This window comes from Lepidothrix coronata, unplaced genomic scaffold (genome assembly GCF_001604755.1).
Source record: "Lepidothrix coronata isolate B3197 unplaced genomic scaffold, Lepidothrix_coronata-1.0 Scaffold68, whole genome shotgun sequence".
In the NCBI taxonomy this organism is placed as follows: Eukaryota; Metazoa; Chordata; class Aves; order Passeriformes; family Pipridae; genus Lepidothrix; species Lepidothrix coronata.
This window is the reverse complement of record NW_016690248.1, coordinates 3,896,478-3,918,703: the sequence shown is the minus strand read 5'-3', so window position 1 is coordinate 3,918,703 and position 22,226 is coordinate 3,896,478.

Here is a 22,226-nt window from a genome sequence, read left to right as displayed (position 1 = left end):
CTGTGTAGATTGCTGCTCGTCTATAGTACTAGGCTAAATTGAATAGCTGGAAAAGTCAACTGATTTGTGGATAGTTTTAAAGTTCTCATCCTTCAAGAGTTTTGGGAGAAAGCATAATATTATACTGAATTTCTGGTTTAAGCAGCCTAAGAGGCAAACCTTCCTCATACAAACTTTTTCTGTAGTTAAAGCTTCATCTTATTTATAAGATGCTGCCTCAGTTTCTGTTTTTCAGCACCTAAACATGCTATGAAGGGACAAGGAGATGGGCCCAAGCTGCAGTGTCAGAGTAGGAAGGAGGGAAAGGGTTATCACTTGCTCTCAATTTCAATGGAGAATAATCATAAAAGACTAAAGGGTAGTGAAAAAGATGATGGCTGGCTGTCGGTGGTAAAGGAAGGAAAATACTGTGAGCAGGAAAAAGGTCATTAGATTGGCAACTGCAAAGAAGCAAAACTCAAAACCAGAAAGAAAATGTGTAGGTCAGCACTGGGAGGGGGTGATTCTGACATTAAAAATTGCATACCACGAGGGGTTGCAGAATTTGGCCTCAAGTGAAAAAAATTATTACAGGGAATAGGCTGATCACTGTCACTACCAGGGTGGAAGAGTTTATTTTTTTTTAATTAAAGTTTTTGGCAGGTACAAAATTTGCACAACAAAATGTCACCCAATTATGGCATACAAAAAAAATTTTATGGTACTGAACAACTTCATTTTTAAAGGTCATGGCATTCTGATTCTCACAACCTGCATTTTAGATAACTAATAGTGCTTCCTTTATTATCTTTTCTTAAAAATAATAGGGGTAAGCATGCAGTTTAGATTTTAAAGTCTAAAATGGATTAAGAAACTAAATAGGTATGAAATGACAGCATAGAAAATTCTAGTGCACTTTCTAAATAAATCATCGCTTCAGCAAAATGAAAACATTTACTAGCTTCAAATTGTTTCTGTATGCTGCTCTATGCCTATGAATCTGAGACCTCTAAACTAACCATCATCTTAGCTGGGTATGTATTTAAATACCTGGTTGAACTGGGATGACTCTCTCCACTTCTCTGCTGCATTTAACGTGCTTGGGAAGACTATGGTAAAGCAATGTTGTTATAATAACTCTATACGCTTTGGAAAAAAAGAGAGAGTAGAGTTTTTGTCTGACAATCCTACCATGAAAAACTGATTAGTGAAATAGCAGAGTAAATTTTGTGTAATGCCTTCTCTTTTCAGCATCCTTTATTTTTGTTGCTCACTGTGCATGTTCCTCCCACACTGTGGAGCTCTCTCACAAGGGAAATGGGAGGATGGGTTGATGAATCCTAAACTTCCACTGAAGAGCAGCACTATGCTAAATTCTTAGGTAGTAGGCCATCATTTCAGAGGGAAAGAGGGTTATTAAAGAAGAGAGAATCAGTGCTATATTTATCTTGTTCTAATGCCTTAAATTATTTTCTATACACTTAGTGAAGGAAATCTATTGTTTAAAATAAGTGATGTGTTGCAAATTGTCACCCAAATACTTCCAGTGCTCAGGGTTGCAACCCTTGGCTCCCTGGGTTCCCTTCCCTTTCTTGCCTAGCACAGATCTGAATTTTCATAAATTGTGGCTCACTCAAGGTCAAGATATTTGAAAATTCAAATACACAGATAGCTCTTGTGATATATGCAAAAAATAGGTTCTCGAATGCATATCTCAAAGAAACACTTTATGTTCCTTTCAGAGAGATAATTCACTTAAAACTCATATAAAGGCAACAGCTGACCCCAAACCCTGACAAATTGAATTTAAAGCCACTTCAGAATAGCTTCCTTAGGCCAGCAGCTGTATCTGCACTACATGGTTTACTGTACCTGTATAGACTGATTACACCAGTGTGTAGGTTTCTTCTCCTCCTTTATGGTGAAAGAGGGAAAAGGTGTCTGAAACATTTTTGACTGTCGTACAAATCTTGATATATTTTAACTTTGTGCTATGTGACTACAAAAATGGAGAATGCCACAATGAGTATGAAGTAGTATCCCCATGACAGAATTATTTTTAACTTGCCTGTACTTCAATGTGGGGATATTGCATGTTGTATACCTATGAGAAAGTCATGTCAGTAGGCAGCAGGGAGAAAAGCTGCCTGTTTACCTCTTCCCCAGCTGCTGAGTTTCAGTCATGCTGGTCCTTGTGGCAGGGAGGCAGGAGTGACCATGGTTCCTATGGAAGGACCAGCAGAATGAACTTATGGGCAAACTGTGAAGAAAGGGAGTCAACAAGAGGGGAGGAAGTATGGAGAGGGGCAAGAAACTCTGGTTGAAACAGGGAGCCTGTCTCCACAAAAGGTAGTCCCATAACCATGCTTCAGAGGTCATGGAAAAGTGAGTTCCCATATACTCTTCTCTGGTCCCCCTGCACTTGGTTAGAAAAAAATTTGACTGTGAGGTGCTTTTGGATTTCAGAGATGTGGGGGTGATCCCACAGTTCAAAGGACACGTTTTCAAGTTCAACTGGCAGATCTGAGGCCGGGTGATCACACAAGATTCACACAGGAGCTGTTTGGTATGTTTACTCCAGGATTGCTCCACCGTAAATTGTCACTGGTGAAATTATAGTATTGCAAACATAATTGAAGTTCAGGTGGGATAAACCCTTAGCTATATCTGTGAGAAGAAAAAGATATGGAGGAGAACAAAGGACTTACTTGTTCCTCTACTGAAAGACCTTCAGGGCTTTACAGTGCCTGCTGCCTTTGGGCTTTTGCTGTTTCAAGGAGAGGATGGGTAGGCTGTCGCTCTTAACTGGTACTTTTTGATATTGAGTGTAAGTGCTCACTAGTGTGCAAGATGTTTCTGGTCTAGTCTCTGCTTACAAAAAATTAATCAGCTATGCAATTTTTCATACAGTTGTTTTCACTTTCTTGTGACTTTGAATGATGTCTCAACCCAAGGAACACTAAGTTAAAGTTAGAGGGGCTTATTTTTTTGATTCAGATTCCTGTACTGAGAATTTAACTGTATAGTTCATGTTATGCTATTTCTACCTTAAAGAAAACTTTACAGAAGATCTGTGTGATTACAAAGCTAAGGCTTAAAAAAGTAATGCATCAAACACTGAGACAGAATCAAATATATATGATTCCTTGTAGTATTAACCTATGTGCCTAAGGGGAAAAGTTTTAAGGAAAGGAAGTGTCAAATGGGAATTTCCATTTGTCCAGGTTCCCTTCAGGGCCTTCCCTGAAGTGCAAAGCACAGGGAGCAGGAAGGAGACTAGAGGCTTAAGGCAGGTAGGGTTAGATGACAGTTAATCATCCCCTTGCTGCTCAAGGACTCTGCTGTCCATGGTTGAATTTTCTTCTGGAGCATTTACTTGCCTATTGAGGAGCAGGATTTGCAGGAGGTTTGCTTTTAGTAAATGAATGAATGCTGCTGGGGAAGAACGCTTGTGTCTATAGTGCTATCTATAGCAGAAGCTAAAAACAGCACAAGCAGGTGAGTCACTGAGAGCAAAATGTGGGAGAACAATGGTGTCTAGAAGGGCAGCCAGTTACGGCACTTGCAGCTTCTTACTGGTAGGTGGTGTTAGCACATGTCTCTAATAGCCTCTTCCTCCCTTGGAAAAATAAAGCTTTAGGATAATTACTATTAACACAGGCAAAAGTCCTTTCCCTATTCCCTATTCCACCCCAAAATACAGTGAAATTATTGTATGAGTAGATGATATGGAAATGAGACCTAGTTGGCTCTAAAACAGTAGGTAAAAAGGGAGAAATGCTTTCCTTTTGTATAATTCCTTCCCCCCTCCCCCCTTTTTCCATCTCAAATTTCAAGTACAAACAGAAGTTGATTTTTTTTTCCAGCTAGAATAATTATCTCCTTTTTTTTTTATTTTGGTACTAGAAAAGGAGCCGGTTGTCTCTGAGAGATCTGGAGGTAAAAAATGAACTCATCCAACAATTTTAGTAAGACTAATGCTGACAGAGGCATTGAATCATTTGTTTTCTTGCTCACAGTGGTATCTTATATATTAATTACATTTCTTGGCTCAATCTCTACTGTGATGAAGCAGGAGTAATATCTGATGCAGCTGAAAATGCACTGCAGAACAGTAACAACTATCGAGTGAAGGAGCATGAACTGTGCAGGAGAGGTGCCCAGAGCAGCAGCTTGGCTGAGATTAACACTGGCCACGTGCTGCTCTCTGCTCTGCCCCTTCATGAAAGGTGAGGATAAAGCACAATAGCTTCCTCAAGTCAGAGGACTAGGTACCTTCCCTCTCTCAGGCTTCTTCTGGGAAAAAAGTTGGCCAGTCAGCGCCAGAGTGGTTTTGCAGCAAATGTTTGCCACTGTTAGAGTCATCTTACACAGCCAGATAACCAGAGCACCGGCAGACAAGATTTTGATTTTTTGCCTTTCATGCCAAAAGTGGATCCAGCCCTTCACCTGTTCAGGGACTCAAGATAATTTTGGCAGTATGAAACATGATTTTAGGCTCAGGCTAACAAACATTAGGATAATGTTCAACATGAATTTTGCAATTATAAATGGCTGTTCTTTTTTGATTAACTCTTAAAGGCTGTTGCAGGAACAGCTACAGTTACAAGATCAGGGTAAGAAAAACAATAGCTAGATTTAAAATCAGAGAGCACTGAGCTCCCAAAAGAGTCACAAACAAATATATATTTCTCAAAAGCATGATAGAGAAATAAAAGCAGCAGGACAGGATATGATGCGACTTAAATTAATTTCCTTAGAGAGACAGCTAGTACTGGCTTTGATCCAGAAATGCAGCTTAAAGAGGCTGAAAGAAAAATTAAGGAATAAACCAGTCTGAAGCATAAATGTGTGGGTGGTTTGATAAAGTTAAAGGGATTCTGGAAAGATCCAGAAGGTGGGGGAAATAGTCTGAGCTTCTGATATTATGAAGAAAAATTTAAACCTATTTTTTATTATGATTGAGACTGAAATCAAAGTCCTATTGGGCAACAGGTGTGGATAATTCTGTTAGCCCTACAGGGGCTATCTATCCAGTAAGTAAAGTACTTTCCTGCTATGCCATGGATGAGGAGCTAGTGTAGCAGCACCATTTCCATCTTCTCTGGCACAAAGAAGAAGAAACTCTTATGAGCTACCCTGAGATCTCTTTATATACTACACAAACTATTTATCTTTGTATAATAAGTTCAAAATGTATGTAGGAAAGGGAGCACATTTTCTGGGAGTCTTCTGTCTATAGCTTTTGAAGACTTTGTGCCCAAGCCCCATGGTGTCAGCCTGTTAGTGGTGCAGACAGAGGTGCATAATGATTATGTGAAACAATTGCCTTACAGGCTTCATAAAGGTCAGCACTTTGGGGCTGAAGACTTAAATTCCAGTCTGTCAACTATGTTGAGCCTGTGTGAGCAGTTCCGCCCAATAGCAGTGTGTGTCCCATTGTGCTGTTGCCCTTTCCAGTGCTCCTCTGACCTCATGTTATCATTAAAATCCCTGTTCTTCTCTTTCAGGAGTCAAAGAATGTGAAATTAGGCTGTCTTCACAATCAACTTTTCACGGACACTTTGGATTCAGCAGGTCTAAGTAACTTCTCACAGAGTTATTTGAGATGATCTCTGCACTGATTATACAAATACATCTGGGAATACTTCGGAAAATAAAGAAAGATGGGGCATTAATGTTGGTCTGGCCTTAGGACATCTCATCTACCCTTTTTGGATAACAAGGTTTGTTGGATTGACATTCATCCTAGGCAAAATAATAGGGGAAAAACTGGTATAGCATTACAAGACAAAAGAGTTAAAAGAGAAGAGGTTGATGGGAGGAGATTTGGAAAGCTTCCTTCAGAATTGGTTCTTCATCTTTGCTGAGATGACAAATTTGATAAGAGTAATTGTATCTATTTAATAGACATAATTTTCTTAAGACATTAGACTTTGTTTTGACCGCAAATTAGTTTTGTACAGCATTAGATAAGTACATAACAGACAAAATAGTTGGGGTGTAACTGATACCAAGATCATGAACATACAATAATATAGATGTCATTGTGTCATTGAATAGACATGATCCAGTGGGGCTCTGCACTATTCCAAACACGAAGATAATGAACCTGGTAGATGACACACTGTTGTGTTAAGGATACAGGAATTTAGCAGAATTTAAACCCCTTTGTATTCCAGCTGGTCCTCAGCGAGGACTGTTGAATGAACCTGGTTATACTCACCCTACTATGGAAATGCACCCTTTGTCAGTGAGGTCACTGCCTCTACCTGTCCTGCTGGCACAACTCTCTCCCTTTGCTGGGCAGATCATGGTTGGACCAGATCTGTCATTACTTCTCTTGGGAATATGCTCCAGCAGGTCATCACCACTGCTAAACAAAATCAAAGAAATACATCCCTTTCTAACTAGTACCTACTTATTCTCGATGCTTTTCCCATTGAACTGAAGAACATCAATGCCCCCTTGCCATGAGGAAGGGATGACATGTTTTGATCAAATCACCTTTTGATTGCCTGTTGAGATGTAAAGCAAGATCTTAAAGTTGTTCACCTCTCAGACATATTCTTTTATCTCTCAAATAATTTACAAACTCTTTTCTACATCACTAGCTTTTTAACATGCTTTTAAAACATGTTAAAAGTTTAACATGAGCTGCACTTCCTGTTTCAGTATGCTGTAAAGAGTACCTCATACTGAAATCCTGTTCTTGTTACATTGCCTATTTCCATAAGTCTTTTTTGCTCTGCCATATCAAAGCACAGATTTTTACAGCTTATGCTATACTGAAAAAATAGACTGGATGATGTAATAATTTGGAAATTAAGGTCTAAGGTCTACATGATCAACTTGTAGAAGTTATATTTGTTTAAGATGTGGAAGGTAATAATGTAACACTCTGGAAGCTGATCAGAAAACATTTAGTGAAGAAGAACTTTTGTATCTGGCCAGCTTTTAGTTGTTCACCTATGCAAGTGGGTAGTACAGTAATTACAGCCAGTTTCCTTTTGGTCCGTAATTGCACTAAAGTATTTTATTCATATCCTTTTAGAACCAGCAATGTTAGGCTTTTCTGCTTAGAACTTTTCTGGTTCTAAGGCCTCTAGTTCGTTGCCGTTTCTTAGTTTATGTTATTCCTTCCTGCTCCACTGTTTTCAGTAGCTTTGTTCTCATGGACTAGAGCACCCGAGTCACTCCATCTCAACTCCCAGCATTGTGGCCACTTCACAGCTTCCCTGAAATGCTGGCAAGTGTCTCCCTTCGTCCTCTGCTGCAGAGAAGCTCACTGGCCCTCAAACCTCTCCTAGGGTGTGAATGAACACTCAGGCCCCCAGAGTGTGCGTCTTCCAGGCTGCTCTCAGGTGACATTTATTCACCCCACTGGCTGTACTCCAGGCCAGTGGGAATTTGCTCGTGACAGACTCAGGTGCATTACGTGATACAGTCTCTGAGCCAGGGTTTAGGCTAGTCCAGCATCCCTTAAATTGTATAAACATGCCTTGGATAGAGAGGCAAAAGTGGCCGTACTTGAATTCCAGGAAACTTATTTTCTAATAAAAATACATAAGATGAGCACTTCAGCTGCTCTTTTTCCATGGAGAGGCAGAAGACCTCTTGTACAAAAAAGACATTTAATTAACCACTTAAACAGGGTTTTAGTCACTATACCTCTTACCTCCTTGAAGCTAAGGAATGTTTTGGTAATTATAGAGGAAATATCCTGGTTTCATCATGATGAGATATCTCTAAGTATCCTAGAAATTAACAGGTCTTTTGCAATGTATATTTATTTAGTGCATTTTTTTAAAAAAACTGATGCAGTGTAATTCCACCTCTAAATATAAGGGTAGAGTACTGACAATAAAAATCTGATTATCTGTAAGGCACACAGCCAGTGCCACAGCTCCTAAAATCTTTCTTCTGTCCAATTAGAGAAGAAAGGGTGGATAAAAATCACCCTCTCCTGTCCTTGATCTCCACAATGTCACCATTGTAAAGTGGATGAGTTCCAAAAGATGCAAAACTGTTAACCCTAATTGTTGTACAGTTTCAAATGCAACGGTTGCATAAATCTCTGGCTTTTCTCCCAGGCTTTGTTCCTGTACTACAATAAACCTATTATAAAACTGGAGAGGAGATTTTCAAGTTCATTGAGATAATCTGAGATTTTTCTTGTAATATTTTTACACACTGAGATTACAGGGTTTGCTTAAAACTTTTAGTAGTCTGGAACTGGTCTCCATGTCAGCCATTTGATTGCTGGAACTCAGAAAATTTTAATTGTTTTTTACAAAATACTCTGGAGGTCATTCATCTGCTGATGCAGTATACGGTAAATCCTGGTGAATATTTTTAGCAAAGTAAGTAATTTATGAGAGGTTCTAATCAAAAGATGCAAAAATAAAATTTTTCCCGACTTATCCATGACATAGCAGTACCGTAGGACAGAAAATGTTTGCAGAGTTTGAATGATATGACTTGTGAAGGCAGAATCTATAAAATCTTATCTGAGCACTTTCTCTTCTGTACAATCTTTTCTGTGCTTAGCCTTGTGGTGCTCTCTGGTAATATATTGGCTTTTGAATCTGTTTCAAAATAGATGTTTACATTAATGTCCATAACACATTGGAGAAGTCTGGGAATACAATGTTAGTTCAGAATTGCAACTTGAAGAGAGGGGAAATAAAAAAATAAAGCAAAATTGGTTGATATATTATTATTGAAGTCCATAACAAATTACTATACACTAAAGTGATGAAAATAGTAGAATCTGTGTGGTCTGTATGGATTTCTAATAGTCTTGAGGAAAATCAGGACCCAAGAGTTGTAATCTTTAACTTAGATGATGAATTCTGTTAAGTACTAAAGATGGCTCTGCAGGATACTTTCATTACAAAAGGCACCGATCACTGAAAAAATGGATTGTTTCTTTTTTTACCGATTGGGTTGTTAAGGAAGACTAACTGTACACCATTTGTTATTTCTTCTCATGTTCAGGGTGGATGTGTCAAGGAAATACATGGGATGCTGCTGAGAGCTAAATTTTAATGTAATATTTGTATAAAAGGCAAAAATGTCTTACAGTGCAAAATCATATTTACTCTTTATCACCAGCACAGTTCTGAAACAAAACTCTGAAAAGCTAAACAGCAAAGCTGAATTAATACATGCAAAGTAATTTTCATTGGTAGAGTTACTTGTTTTGTACTTTTCCCATTATTATCATTCTTTACTTTGTTGTAGTAATATTTTAGACATACTAGAATTAGTTTTTATTGTCCATTTGATGGTCATTAATGCTTTAAGGTTCAAATTCTAACTTAATTTAGTCCAGTAGCAGCCCTTTCCAGCTAAACTAATCTAACAAGACTGCCATGTAGATTTAATAGCATCCAATTTACCAAGCAGCTGTAAAAGAACTGGGACTAAAATGATTTAGTTTTTGAATTAGACAGTGAAATATTAAAATGATATTGATGCCTTCATTGCTACTGAAATGTCACTTGACTAGAGTCAGCAGTCAGCAAGCTTTTGTTACATGCAGAGGAATTAGTGCTGTGTTAGCTACTGAAATGATAGCTGTTTGTATAAATGCAAAACTTCCGTCCATAAGTAGTTTTGACCACTCAAAGTATCATACGTGAAGCCACTTATGACAGTTATGTAAAGTAGTTGGAAGTCCGTTTGTTGCTCATTTTATAAAGAGTTAATGCATTGGCTAATTTTGCCTCCGTTGGCCTCTGTTAGGGAAGCCAACTTGCAGCTAAGACAGTGTGCAACTCTTCCACAGAACAGCAAAAGGTGCTAAAATCAGATGTAACATATGTTTATGCAAAACTTTGAAGACAATTATAAGTTACACTAATTTCTGAGTATGTGAAAAATCTTCCAGAATACATAAAACCATGTACATGCACCATCGCCTACCTTACTGTACTTATAGGCAAGGGATTGACATAGTGGTGAGGATGTTACCTCAGCATTGTCTCTAATACTCTGGACAATTGGTAAAAAGTGAAAAATTAGGGCACAAGTTGATTGATGTGCAAGAAGATTTGCATGGGCAAGCCCTTTTAGCTCCTCTCTTTTGTTTCCAATTCAGTTTGCCTTCACCCTATGATAGTCAAGTTTTTCTCATCTACTCTGTGTTTATTCTTGTGACATCACTGCATTAAATGGTGGAGGAACTCCCTGAACTTTTTTGGACTGTGGTCTGGATAACTCCCATATCTGCTACTCAAAAGGAGAGATAGAAGCAAATTACTATTAATTAACCAGATAATTAATAATGAAAGCAGACAATGCAGCCTCCTTTGTATTCAAAGACTGAATGAAGTAAGCAAGCAGGAAGACTCCAGAGAACAATCTGCTCTAATGCCTCAATCCAGCATGGTTTCATGTCAGGGTTAAAGGTCAGAATGTTCTAAAATAATTTGTAAAACAGAGGTTCCTGGAGTTTCTCCTCAGGGCTGGAGTGTTGGAGAAAAATCCCACTGTAGAACAGTCTTAGGTAAAAGGTATATCCTAGTGAAACTCGTGTTGGCTTGAAGGTCTGAGAAAAGAGATGATGGGGGGGCAGCCAACAGACAGGTGATGATCTCTCTCTGGTGACCAGCGACAGCACAGAAGGAAATGGAATGAAGAACTGTCAGGGGAAGTTTAGATTAGACATTAAGAAAATGTTCTTGACAGAGAGCTTTACAACAGAGAGGCTGGTTGTCTACTGGAACTCCCAGTTCCCCAGGGAAGTGGTCATGGCACCAAGCCTGTCAGAGTTCAGGAAGTATCTCGACAATGCTCTTAGTCATATGGCTTTGTTTTAGGTAGTCCTGTGAGAAGGGAGTTGGATTTGATTATGGGTCCATTCCAACTTTAAAATAACATGGAATATCTTGGTATTCTATGGTTCTATAGGCTTAAGGGATGTGCTTTTTGCCTAGCAAGTTCCCAAGTGGATTCAGTAACTCTTTTGTTAAATATATTGTCATCTTATATTTTGGAATTAAACTCTTCTCCTAATTTTTTTATGTACATGTAAAATACATTATCCTAGCTTGTTATTTACTATTAAACAATGACAAGTTAATGTGACAAGATGCATTGCATTTGTAGTGATATTTTTGTTGAGGGGACTAAGGTTAGTAAATTTGTTTAAACTTGGGCAGCATAATTCTCTGCTGCAAAAGTATTCTGATACTTCAGGGAAGCTGTAGTGACAATTTTGAACTAGCATTTTCTGAACAGAGAATTTTACCATCAACACATAAATTGCTAACCAGCTCTAATGTAATGTAACAGGACTGACATAACTGGGGTGACTGCAGTTAACTTATTATCAGAATTGAATTTAGAAATGAGGTGGGAGTCCTGTGACCTTCCTTCTAATTAAAAAATAAAATGTATTGCATATTTTTTTAAAGATCATTGAAGGAGCCAAGACAAGATTTTACTCTCAGCACCATCTGTGTGTGTCCATTTTTTTCAGCCTTATTATCTTGCTTTAGAATTCACTTCACTGTCTTTCTTTTTTGTGTAATGAGTAGAGAGGTCAATGTACTTCTGAGTGCAATTCCTCCATCCTGCTTTGGGGTAGAATGAGTTGCATTTGAGGTGTCTATCTCTTGTCACTGACGCTAGAAGTAATCCAAATAACTAACTTCGAGTGAATAATACTAGCTAAAATCAATCCTACCCATATTTTACTACAGTATAAGTGGGAGAAGAATTGAAGATCACTGATTATAATAAAAATAGTATGTTTCTAGAGGATTATATCTGATATTTTTGTATTTTATATATATAATCCTGGTGACACACCTCCAGTTACATCTAGTTTATACCACTGTAAATCAGTTATATCTGATTTACTCTACATCAAACTTTGTATCTGCAAATGTATTTCTCAGACAAGAAGTAAATACATCTGCACATTTCAAATGGGATTTCAGCTGTTTGTCCTCAAAACAGGAAGGAAGCTGTTTACAATTTGAGTAACTCGTAACAGTAAAGGGATCCTTTTACCTATAAAGTATTGTTCATTAATATAACAATAATAACATCATTAATGTCAGACTCAGAACTATTTCATTATAAGTGTGACAGGCTGTAAAACTAGATTTACCTTTTGGCTCTGCTTTCAAATGTAGTATATGACCTTCAAAGCCAGTTTTGATTTTCTCAGGTTCTCTTGAGGCTATGTTAATAAATAATAGTATCAAAGAGAAAAGAGAAAAAACAAGCAACTGGAAAGAACTTAAAATGCCATCAGTAATTAAGAGGGTTGATTATATGAGTGACAAAGACTAAAAACTAAAAATCATAATTGTCTCAAATGTATGATGTTGAAAGTTAGAGTCCATCTGGAAAAGAAGTAGAAGCAGAAATCACTCTCCAGGTGGTGGAATGAAGATATGTATTTGGTGCTTTGAAATGCATGTGTATATAGAGCCAAAAGTGCACACAATTACTACGGATCATTGTGTGAGAGGTGGGGAACCTGTAGAAGAAGAACCCTGAACTTAGTGACAAAGCTGGAGTCCTACCATCATAGCACAGACATTACAGCTTTCTATCACAGAGGAGTACTGAGTCAATCTTATAGCAAAGGTTTCATAAATGTTTGTTAAAATCTTCTACACTGTCTGCAAATACAGCAGTAATTTGAAATTCATACGGAAGAGAAGATTAATAGCAGCAATTTCCCAGGCTCCGATTTTCTTCAAAAGAATATGAATATGGCAAAAAGGATACTGAAGGTCTGATTTTTCAAAAATGATGATAACTGGCATGTTGAAAAGATGTGGATAGAGACACATCTGTGATCTGATTGAGAGGTGATGCAAAACTATGGCTCTGAAGAAAGCATTAGAAGATGGGTCCAAGTCCTCTGCAGTGTTTAGTGGTGTTAGTACTCTTGTACTGAAAGCGGAAAAGATAACAGGTGTGAATGCTGTTGGTTGCAACAATTATTGTGCTTGCAGCCAACACAACACGAAATCAAGAGAAGATCTAGTGCTGGAGCAAGCCAAAGCACACATTGTCCCAGTAGATTGTTTTCCTTCCTGTTTGAACTCATTAATTTTAGATCACTAATGTTGTTGGTGTCCCCTCCCCAAACTTTAAGAGCGCAATACACATCATCATGTCTGAAATACTACACGATTCTCCCTTGATGATAAAACAGTTCTTGAAATTGTATTAAATAGGGTGGGAGTTGGCAAGACAGAAGAGCTGCAAAAAAATCCCTTTATAAATGGGCATGTTGGAGAAACCCAGCAGGGATTCTCCACAACAGTTTTTGCACCTCTGTGGAAAGGGAGCTGTGAACAGTTGCCTGATTCATTTAGACAAGTAGCCTGATAATATTTTGGGCTAGTATTCATTTAAAATATTAAATGACAGACCTAACAATTTGTCTTGATTCCCTTTCCTCCTCCCCCCACCCGGGCCATTTTTCCTGGGCTTGTGCTTTCATCAGCCTGCCCTTGACCTTTCTATTCCGCTGCTGATGCCCCTCCCAACACCCTGCAGCCAGGACAAACCATGGCATAAGCTCAACGTGTTCTAACTTTTTTTAGTTTTAAAGTAAGTTTGGTTTTTTTTCCCCATGAAGCATTTTTGTATGAAAGGATACCATATGGCTCTAGGTTAAAAAATCCTTTATAGAAGTACTGCTTCCTTTCCTGCTTAAATGAATAAAAGCTCCTACCAACATTCATAAAGGGTTTCCCTATATAGTAAGCGATATATAAAAGCCAAAGTGGTTTTGGCCACCTTTCAGGCTTTAGGAGAAACTCAATACTCAGTAGGTTTTAAATTGAAAGAATTAAAATTAGCATCATGCTTCCTTCTTATATATTATGAGATTTTTCTTATGCTCTGATTCTTGGCTGAAGGATACTGTTCTCATCTCTATCTAGTAAAGTTTCCTCCTACTGCATCCACCTACCCTAACTAAAGGGCATGAGAATTTTTTATTTTTAAGATCTAATGAATTTAATGCTTTTTCTCATTTTGGTGAATCACTTCCATTTTGTTTTTAAGTCTTCTGCAATGACCTATGCTTTGCATACTAATTTATCAAAAAATGCAACATTCTTGTTTATGTGCTTAAACTCGAAATTTGAAATGTTCTTGCTGCTGAAAGTGCCTGCTGAACACCCCTCCCTCATTTTAAGTGATTGTGAAGCAGGTTGCACTGTCCATTGAAGGGTTAATTTGTAAATTTAAATACTGCTATTCAAATACTGATAAACTATTTGCATGGTAATAGAATAATACAGAATCATTCTGTCCCAAATAAATAGGTTAATGTAACAGTGATGGTATATTTCAATTTTCATTGTAATACATGTCGATTTTTACCACCCTTAGAATTGCCTTGATGTTTTGGTGGATTTTTAAATTACATCTCAATCATTTTGCAAATCTAATATTTGTAGTTTTATGAATATAGTTTAGTACTGTAATATATCTTTAGATGGTATTATGAGCTAATCTTATACAGAATGTTCCTGTAATTGAAAAGGCTTTTTAAATGCAAGCATTTTCTGCTTGGCTTTAAGTTAAGAATTGTATTCAATAGAAAATGATAGAGAGCCTATGGAAGTTGCTATTTTCTAGTCTGTGGAGGTTCCTATTTTTTAATATATGAAATTACATATATTTTCCATCTAAATTGCTGACATATCCATTACTGTATGCCAAATGCTTTTAATTTCAACAGGTCTGTAATGGATATCTGAATACCTATGTAGTGTTTACTTACAAAGGCTCATGAAGATCTGTCTAGTGGGCATACTCAAGCTGGAATTTCCAAAGCTACTTTGCCAGTCAGAGAACAACATGCATCTTGAATATTTTATGAAGTGATTATTTTGAATTGATAATTTAAAGAAATAACAGGAAGAGCCACAGAGAATTCATTACTATTGCTGAGTTCAGAGGTGTAAGATGAAATAAGATCAGACTGGTTTGGGCTGTAAAGCAAGAGACTCCCTAGATATAAACACTGGGCCTGGCCCAAGGGAAGCAAAACAACCTTTATTCTCTATAATGAAAGATATAACCTGGAAAGCAAGTTTCTGGGCTTGTGTTTTTCTGAAAGACTAAAAGCTAGCATGGTTGGCACTGGGTGAGTAAAATAAGTGATATATGAGGCTGAATTTCTGAAGTTAATGAAGTTGATGAAAATGTTACTGCTTGAACAAGGACAGGATTCACTGTAATATTAAAAATAATTAACTATGCAGAATGTAATTAACAATGAATTCTAATTAGCTACCTGTGGAAATTGTGGCTTTATTGTGATGGGTTTTTCTTTTTTTTTTCACTCCTCTGTACTTTGAATTGCTTTTCCAACACCACCTCTGTAATTGAGCTGTATCAGCTGTACAATATACTGTGATTCACACAAGACTGTTTTTGCAGAAAAAATTGTCACAGGAGAACTTGTTGAAATTTGGGGTGTAAGCAATATTCGTCATTTAAAATCAGAGTGAAAAAAGAGGGAAAGGGGTTAACCTAATTCTGTTTAATGGAGGAGCAATACAGTTTCCACACTAGAACTTGCATTACTACCCAGTAAAGGTAGGAGTGAAATCACCTTGGAAGTGTGGATGAATGTGAAGGATATAGGTTGCAAGGAAGATCTATCAGAGGAATAGAAGAGAAGCAGCAGGGCTGTTACCACTGAAAACGAGAAAGGAGCAGAAAGCCATGCACAGAGATGGAGAATCTTTCATTGTCCTGAAGAGGTGTGAGGAAAGACAGTTAGGATACTGATTGCAAGAGGCTTGGGTTTCTGAACATGGAAGCTGCTTCCTTTGTTTTGGTTATTCTTCTCCTAAGGTAAATATTATTTATTCAGTAATGAAAATGGCTAGTAGAAAGTACTATTGTGACTATTTAGAAATACTAGTGTATATGGTAAAGGAGGAAAATCCTTTATATCCTTACTGTCCTGTTTTCCCCCTGCAGAAAGCACTGGTGTGGCATAATAATACATATTTGAACCAATTTGAACTGATGGCATTCTTTGCAAATAATACAATAAAGAAGTAATGGGCCTTATCATGAGCTTTTAATTGTATAAAACTGAAATTTTGGCCAACAGTTCAGTTTAGAGAGTATTAATTTAATAAAGGCTAATTGTAGAAATTTCTCACTTTCATTGAGACAGCCTTCATCCCTCAGGATTAAGCCAGGGAATTCTTTGAGACTTGTTTTAAGCCCAGAGTGGACTAGATTTTGCATTTTGTGGATAATAATACACAAAGGCTTCCAAACTCAGTGGGACAGCTCAACACAAATGGCTCTTGAAAAAAGAATTACAAACAAAACAGGCATTGTCTTGCAGGGAACAGCTACACACTGCTCTTACAGAGATGGTTTTGTTTCCCATTTGCATGCATAACAGTTATTGATATTCACTAATGAGAGAAAAAAATGCCCCACATTCCACTGCTGTTATAACTAGAATGGATTCCCTAGAGCTCACACATTTAAAATAATTACTAATTAGTAAAGATTTCATGCTGACACTGAGAAGACCTGCAGGTAGGACTACATACTATTTTTATGTAAACATATACTTGCTTATTTTTGGCTCTTTTTGATGAAAAAAAAGTTGTTCTTACCATTTGTTCATTGGCTTTTAAGGTTTTGCATTTAGTTACTTGAGAATGCAATTGCCTCAATTTTTGAGACTGATCTTAGCAATACTTATGAACTCATTGTCACAAGTGAAATAAAGAGAAATATGGTACTGCCCAGATTGTCCAAAGATACTTCTCTTTCTTCTGCCTGTTCTGCTTTAGATTGCTGTAAAAAGATTTACTTTGTTCAATTAGTATCTGTCCTTCCCCATCTCCTTAGGCCTGCCTGACAGTGCTATAAATTGGCACTGACTATATGGAGTTGAAGGTCCCATTCATGCCACCAACCCTATGTTCTTCAGCCTTCTGTGGTTTACACAATTCCCATGTGCATCAACATCCTTCTTTTCCTCTGCATCCTGCACCATTACAGTGCCTTGCCTCTTGTAGAAGCCAGTGTGACGACTCTGCCACATTTACAACAAAAGAGTGGTCTCCCGCCCAGAAGCAGACATTTTAAAGTACAGTGTATTGTTTGAAGGTGTTCTAAGAAGTAGACTAGAAAATGTGACCCCTTAGTTTTAGTGTACCTTTCATTCTGATGTATTTACTTTTTGATTTAATCTAATAGAGTGAATAGACCTAGAACATGCCTAGAAGTGTATACAAGTAAATGAGTGACTGTGTCTGACCACAGAAACTAGATTTTTCATGTCCAACCATTTCTCTGGAGGAAGTAAGAAAGAGGTGCACAGATTTTGGCAGACTTGCAGTGAAAGCAGAGAACTGAAGTTCCTTCCATGTCACTAGAAGTCTGCCCTGCAGCTTCTGAGGATGTTGGTGTCTCTAAGACAGGGCCATCATAGAATAATTTGGGTTGGAAGGGACCTTAAAGATCGTCTTGTTCCAAGCTCTCTGCCATGGGCAGGGACACCTTCTACTAGACAGGTTGCTCCAGGCCCTGTTCAACCTGGGCTTGAACAATTCCAGGGATGGGGCAGCCACAGCTTCTCTGGGGAACCTGTTCCAGTGCCTCAGCACCCTCACAGGAAAGAATTTCTTTCTAATATCTAATTAGAGTGTGCATTTGAAAATCCATCAGATCCACTTAATGATTATCTTGGGTGTAAAGTAGGTTACTTGAGCAAGCTGGGGCAAAAAAGATAAAGGCTGGAGAACTGATTCACAGGATGATATAACCCTGCTTTAAGATGGAAATATCATCAGGCGAGTGAAGCACAAGGCTTGGAGTGGTAACTCTTCAACTGTTTGGCTTGAACTTGCCTTCTGAAGTCTGTCAGACCCGTACATCACCTTCATTATTACCTTGGTTGGTCTAAAGTGACATGCCATTGTTATTTAAATAACATCAGAATAACAGCTATTGGTGGATTTAATACTGCAAATGCTGTATATGAAGACAAGCTTCAGGTTCCTGAGCTTTCAAATTTTATGATTATTTGTAAAAATAAAATTATTTTTAATAATGTTACCGAAGTACTTATTCATGTTGTTGGACCAGACATACATTCTCTTGGGAAAATGTGCTGGGTACATATTTTTATAATTGAGAATGCTATTTGAGATTGTACCACGCTATTACAGTGCATTTCAAATGAAAAAAAAAATTCATCAGAAGTGAAATCTAAATCTGGAAATACAGAATAATCCATAAATTCTTCACAAGTATCTCTAACTTTGAATTTCCATGGTTACAGCATCCAAATATGATTTTTGTTGGAGCGAGTGCGTACCTGCTAATTGGACCAGTGATTCAAGTCTAACAAATTAGGTAGTTAGGTACTTTTCAAATTATTCACATCAAGAGTGCCAGCAAAGGCTATTGCCATTTGCTATTTAATAAAATTAAAAAAACTTCCGGACATAAATGTAGACTGTCTAAAGATGATCTTCTTGCAGAGCCAAACCAAAAATGGTGGTGAATGTTACACATGCAAAGTATCTCATTCAGATATGACTTGCAAATCACTTAAACAAGCAGTAGCCACAACCAGTGGGCACTGTGGTTTCAACCAAGTTTTCATAATTCCTTCTGGTTTGGGCTTCATACATAGAATATAGAAACATAAAATATCCTGAGTTGGACGGGACCCACATGCATTATCAAGTCCAATCCCTGGCCCTGCACAGGATAGCCGAAGAATCACACCATGTGCCTGAGAGTGTCCTTCAAATGCTTCTTGAACTCTATCAGGCTTGGAATCCAACCATTCTTTGGATGAAGAATCTTTTCCTAATATCCAACATAAGCTCCCCACACAGCTTCATGCCATTTCCTTGGGTCCTGTCACTGGTCACCAAAGAAAAGAGATCAGTGCCTGCCCCTCTGTTTTCACTCATGAGGAAGTTGTAACTGCAATGAGGTCTCCCCTCAGTCTCCTCCAGGCTGAACAGACCAAGTGCCCTCAGCCGTTCCTCATATGGTTTCCCCTCAAGGCTCTTCACCATGTTTCTTGCCCTCCTTTGGACACTCTCTAACAGCTTTAGATCTTTCTTGTACTGTGGTGCCCAAAACTGCACACAGGACTGCTGCTGCGCTCCGGATTAAGCTGTAAACTGCCCAGAGCAGTTACATTTTTATTTAAGACTTTTTAAAAGCCTTTTGGTTCGTTATAACCTCTCATTAGTGTCTGGAGAAAGAGTCACACACTCTTCTCTAAAAGAATTCTTTTTAATTTTTAGTGAGAAAAATAAGATATTTTGGCAAAAGGTTTTTACAGGAGTAAAATACAACCAAGAAAAAAAGCATTTCACTAAAACATTCAGCAAAAAGACCCATTCCACAGGAAACACCCACTAAACCAATCCATACAGCAGCTTTAGTAAAACACAGTTCATTAGTTTTAAGTTAATCACAAGAGAAGGAAAAGAGTAAAAGAAAACAGATTAAAAGGAATAAAGAAAGAAGGAGAAAAAAGGAGAGAATAGTTACCAACAAGATTCAATAATTCACATGGTGCCGGACGGAGAGGGAGAAGAGAGAGACCACATGGAATCTCGTGTATTTCTAGAGTTCAGTTTTCCCTCCCAGGCAGGATATCCAGTCAGTGCCTTCCAGGCCGGAGTGAGTTGGGCTGTAGCAGTCACAGGCTGCAGGGGTGTGGTGTGGGTGGGCTACCAGGCAGATCTGACTTGACTGACAGCCCAGCTGCAGGGCCTTCAGTGATGCCGTGTGCTCTGCGTGGGCAGCAGGCCTTGCCTTCTGGCTCTGTCCTGTGCCCTCAGCACAGGCCTTATGTGCAGGTGTTACTATCGACCTGCAGGTCCAGGCCCAGCCCTTCCCCACAGGAACACACACACACACACACACACACACACACACACACACACACACACACACAGTGATTTCGTTCCGACCCATATCAATAATTCAGTGAGATTCGGATCCAGGATCTCACAACTGCACACAGGACTTGAGGTGAGGCAGAGTAGAATGGGACAATCATCTCCCTCGAACAACTGGCAATGCTTTGCCTGATTGGCCCTCCTGGATGCCAGGGCACTGCTGACTCATGTTCTACTTGCCATCAACCCCCAGGTCCCTTTCTGTGGTGCTGCTGTCCAGCATCTCATTCCTCAGTTTGCACTGTACACCCAGGGTTGCCCCATCCCAGGTGCAGAATCTAGCACTTTCCCTTGTTCAACTTAATATGGTTGGTGATTGCCCAGCCCTCTGATTTGTCTAGGCCTCTCTGTGGGACCTCTCTGAAGGAGCCTACAGCTCCAAGTCCTTTATGAAGATTGTGAAGAGCACTGGCCCTAAAATGAAGCCATGCCAAACTCCACTAGTGACCAGTCACCAGCGTGCTGCAACCCCATTTACTATAACCCTTTGTGCCTGACCCATGAGCCAGTTGCTCATCCACTGCACGTGTTTATCCAGCTGAATGATGCGCAGAAACAGAAGAAATTGACAGGCCTGTAGTTACCAGGGCCATCCCTCTTGCCTTTCTTGAAAATTGGGAGAACACTGATGGACCTCTGTACCTTGAAAAGCATTTTTGCAGGGGACCTTGCTAACTAGTTCCCTGAGCAGCCTGAAGCCTGCTCTCTTCATATCAGGAGTTGAAGTTTTTCTGGCTCTCTTCCTCCTGTCAACAGAGATTTTAAACTCAATTGTTTTGAGGTTTTGAGGTTGGCCAAGATGGCCACCATTCGTCACTCCACTCACAATACCCTCTTAGTTAACAAGCAAAAAGATCAAGGAGAGCACCTTTCCTATTCGGCTCCCTTAGTACCTGTAACAAAAAGTGCTTTAGGAATCTTCTGGACCTGTTTGTATCAGCTCTGTGGTAGTCCAATTAACGTCTGGCAAGTTGAAGTTCCTCCTAAGGACAAGGGTGGTTGATTTAGAGGTGTCCCTTAGTTCCTTAAAGAATAATTCATTAGTGTAGTCATCCTGGATGGCTGGCCTATAGTAGACTTGCATGACAATATCCACTTTATTTGTTTGTCCCTTAATCCTTACATGTCAAAGCAGTCTTTATCCCTACATAGAATATGTCAATATGACTACTTTCTTATATTTTCAGTCTGCCAGGTAAGCAAAGATTAAAATATTTCCCATCCTGGCATGCTAGTTCTTGCTCAGCCACGCACTAGTCAGAATAAACACAACCTGATACGCATGACAATACTTCCAGTCCCCTCAACTTAAAGCTTTTAACATGTAGGCATTTGGGAAAATTTTTCAAAGGGAACTACTTTTGGTTTTGAAGGCTCATATTTTAAAGTTTCTAGGAGTAACTTTAGGAAATTTTGTATTTCTGTATTTTTATATAAATTTTCAGGCACTTCAGAAATTTTGTACAGTATTTTACTTCAAGTGCCTACTATATCTTGATCCAAGAGAGGTCTGTGGTAAGTAACAGGCTAACCAGTTAGGTCATGGTTGCATTTGTTACTTTGACAATGAACACTGGAGAATCAAATCCACTGTTTTATTACAATGCTTCTTACATAATAACAACTAAATGTTGTGTACCTTTGCCTAAATGCCAGCAAATGGTCTCAGTTCTGTTAGCATTTCATTGACATTCAGTCTGTGGCTTCATGTTGGCCAAACCCAATAATGGTCCCATCTGCCAAGTCTTGCTCCTACATTCCTAATTCCTTAGCAGCAAGAGAACAGGAGTCTAAGTATTGTGAAAAGCTTGACTTTTGTTTAATTTGAATTTCAAGCTACTGATATACATCCCCAACAAAGTTATGCTGAAGGATGATTATTTGCCACAGAGCAGTTTCTCCCTCAGGTAATCAGTCAGCATTTGCCTCCAAATTCCTGTCACTGCCTGCTATTAGCAAGTCCCTGCTTTATTTCCCAGAATCCTTCTTCCTTCACAAGTAGTGGCATCACTTTACTGTTTCCAGCCTCTACTCTTTCCCTGATAACAGAAGATGCAAAGAAGACAGAGTTACAGAATGCCTTCTTTGCATTGGTTTTCACTGACAAAATCAACCCTCAAGAATCTCTGGCCCCAGAGATCAGGAATGTTGGAAGGATAAAGGACCAGGGTAAAGGAGTGTTGGAAGGAAGATTTACCCTTGCTCAAGGAGGATTGAGTTAGAGAACACTTAGGCAATCTTGACATCCACAAATCCATGGGCCCTGAGGGGATGCATCCACAA